This window comes from Ovis canadensis, chromosome 8, assembly GCF_042477335.2.
Source record: "Ovis canadensis isolate MfBH-ARS-UI-01 breed Bighorn chromosome 8, ARS-UI_OviCan_v2, whole genome shotgun sequence".
Taxonomy (NCBI): domain Eukaryota; kingdom Metazoa; phylum Chordata; class Mammalia; order Artiodactyla; family Bovidae; genus Ovis; species Ovis canadensis.
The window spans coordinates 52,131,261-52,134,459 of NC_091252.1; the positions used below are offsets into that span (position 1 = coordinate 52,131,261).

Here is a 3,199-nt window from a genome sequence, read left to right on the forward strand (position 1 = left end):
CCTGCCAATGCAGGAGATATAAGTTTGATCCCTGGCTTAAGAAGATTCCCTGGAGGAGGGCCTGGCAATCCACTCCAACATTCTTGCCTGGAGAATCCATTGACAGAGGAGCCTGGCGGGTTACAGTGCATAGGGTCATAAGGAGTCGGACAAGACTGAAGCTACTTAGCACACAGGCACATACTAGCAAAAATCAAATAACTGAGAGATCTTTAGGTTGTGCCTTGCAGAAATATTAACTTCCTTTGGAGGGAAGTTAATGGGAGTACTAAGAATAGTGCCTATCACATGGTAGATAATCAATAGAATTCTAAATAAATGAATCAATAAGAAAATAAATAAGCAAATTCTTGAACATTTGAGTTAGTTGGGGAAAATTGTAGGAACTCTGTTCCGCAAATCTCTCCACTTGTCTGCTGTTAAGGAGTGGTTTGTTTTCTATGTAGGTCAAGAGGGTTTTATGAATGAGTGAAATATTTCTGCTCTGGAAAGACAAGCGGCCATGTAAGTTGTTTTTATTTAATTGTACATAGAAGGAAAGATTCAAATTTAAGCAAAAATTTCTCAACAATGCTTTCAGATCATAGGCCAGTAGTCTAAAATAGTGCTGAAATATTTTAAAATTTAAATTGAGTAGGGACATTATCTAAAGACTAAAGAAGTAAAAACTGGTAAGCTTCTGTTTATGCAGGAAATCTTTCCAGGGTAATCACCTTAGAAAATTTCTTATTTCATCAAAAGACACCTTTACAAACACATTTTAATGCAATGGTTATATTTATTTTTGAATGGGGCTCAGAATTAATTTTACTTCTTTGCTATTTAATGGATCATTTCCCAGCTTGCTTATAAAAATACAGTTTTTAGGTAGGTGTAAATGCAAAAGTATTGTTATAGAAGCTGTCATGAATCACATCACTAAATGAAAGACAGATTGAAGGATTATTGCTGTGTTTTTTTTAATGGTCTTTCCCATTAATAACCCACTAAAGTTTTATGGCACCTTGAATTCTGTTATCCTCAGAAATTTGTTTCCAAAAAATATAGCTATTATTTTCAACTCAGTTATTCTGGTACCTCAGAAAAAACTGAGAAATTCTCTTTTAATTTGCTTATATCCACAATATAAAGCAAATGTAAATTTATGAAAGGATTTTTATTTTTATTATTTTTTTTTTTTAAATTTTTATTTTTACTTTATTTTACTTTACAATACTGTATTGGTTTTGCCATACATCGACATGAATCCACCGTGGGTGTACATGCGTTCCCAAACATGAATCCCCCTCCTACCTCCCTCCCCATAACATCTCTCTGGGTCATCCCCGTGCACCAGCCCCAAGCATCCTATATCCCGCATCAAACATAGACTGGCGATTCATTTCTTACATGATAGTATACATGTTTCAATGCCATTCTCCCAAATCATCCCACCCTCTCCCTCTCCCTCAGAGTCCAAAAGTCCGCTCTACACAGTATATATAGTGGAAGGTTCATAAATGTCCTATATACCCCCAGCCTCACACATCACAGTCTTCATCATAATCAACATCCCGCACCAGAGTGATAAATGTATTTGTCTACTTCAACACATTGTTATTACCCCAAACCCATAGGCTTTGGATTTATACTCGGTGTAGTATATCCCATGGACAGAGGAGCCTGGTAGGTTGCAGTCCGTGGGGTCGCTAAGAGTCGGACACAACCGAGCGACTTCACTTTCACTTTTCACTTTCATGCACTGGAGGAGGAAATGGCAACCCACTCCAGTGTTCTTGCCTGGAGAATCCCAAGGACAGGAGAGCCTGGTAGGCTGCCGTCTATGGGGTTGCACAGAGTCGGACACGACTGAAGTGACTTAGCAGCAGTATATTCTATGGGTTTCGAGACATAGACTAGTATTTACCATTATGGTACCATGCAGAATAGTTTCACTGCCCTAAAAAATTCCTCTGTGCTCTACCTATTTATCATTCTCACTCCCCTAACCCATAGCAATAACTAAACTTTATGCTATCTCCATAGTTTTCATTTTTTCAGAATACCACATAATTGGAATCATACAGTATGTAGCCTTTTCAGACTGGTGTCTTTCATGCAGTAATATGTATTGAAGATGCCTCCTTAGCAATAAATAATATTCAATTGTCTGGATGCATCACAGTTTGTTTGTCCATTCACCTATTGAAGGACATCTTGGTTGCTTTTAAGTTTTGGCAGTTATAAGTAAAGCTGAAGTGAAGTCACTCAGTCGTGTCAGATTCCTTGGGACCCCATGGACTGTAGCCTACAAGGCTCCTCTGTCCATGGAATTTTCCAGGCAAGAGTACTGGAGTGGGTTGCCATTTCCTTTTCCAGGGGATCTTCCCCACCCAGGGATCGAACCCTGGTCTCCCGCATTGCGGGCAGAGGCTTTATCATCTGAGCCACCAGGGAAGCCAAGTAAAGCTGCTGTAATCATATATGTTCACATTTTTGTGTGGATATAAGTATTCAGGCTTGTGTATTCAGTTTCTCTGTTGTGTTTGACTCTTTGTGATCCCATAGACTGTAGCAGGTCAAGTACCTCTGTACATGGGATTTTCCAGGCAAGAAGCTGGAGTTACTTGCCATTTCCCTCTCCAGGGGGTCTTCCCGATCGGAGCAAACCCATATCTGCTGAATTGGCACATGGATTCTTTACCACTAAGCCATCTGGGAAGCCCGTAATTTTTCAACTCATGGGTAAACACCAAGGAACAAATTATAAGACTGTATGATCAGAGTGAATTTAGTTTTGTAAGAAAGAGTCAAGCTGTCTTTCAAAGTGACTATGCTGTTTTCCTTCCCTGGTGGCTCAGATGGTAAAGCGTCTGCCTGCAATGCAGAAGACCCGGGTTCGATTCCTGGGTCGGGAAGATCCCTTGAAGAAGGAAATGGCAATCTGCTCTAGCACTCTTGCCTGGAAAATCCCATGGATGGAGGAGCCTGGTAGGCTACAGTCCATGGGGTGGCAAAGAGTAGGACACACTCAGCAATTTCACTTTCACTTTCATACTATTTCACATTCCCACCAACAATGAATAAGTGTTCCTGTTACTTCACATCCTTGCTATTGATAGCATCTGGTGTTGTTGTTTTGGATATTGAACATTCTAATAAGCATGTGGTAGTAACTCATTGTTCTAATTTGCATTTCCCTGATATGTGGTGGGGAACA

At 40.0% G+C, this 3,199-nt stretch overlaps 1 non-coding gene across 1 annotated transcript; it reads left to right on the forward strand.

The window, feature by feature from the left end:
- The first annotated feature begins 2,825 nt into the window (after positions 1-2,825).
- On the forward strand, positions 2,826-2,897 carry TRNAC-GCA (transfer RNA cysteine (anticodon GCA)). Its single transcript has one exon. It is a non-coding gene; the product is annotated as a tRNA-Cys (tRNA).
- Positions 2,898-3,199: the final 302 nt, after the last annotated feature.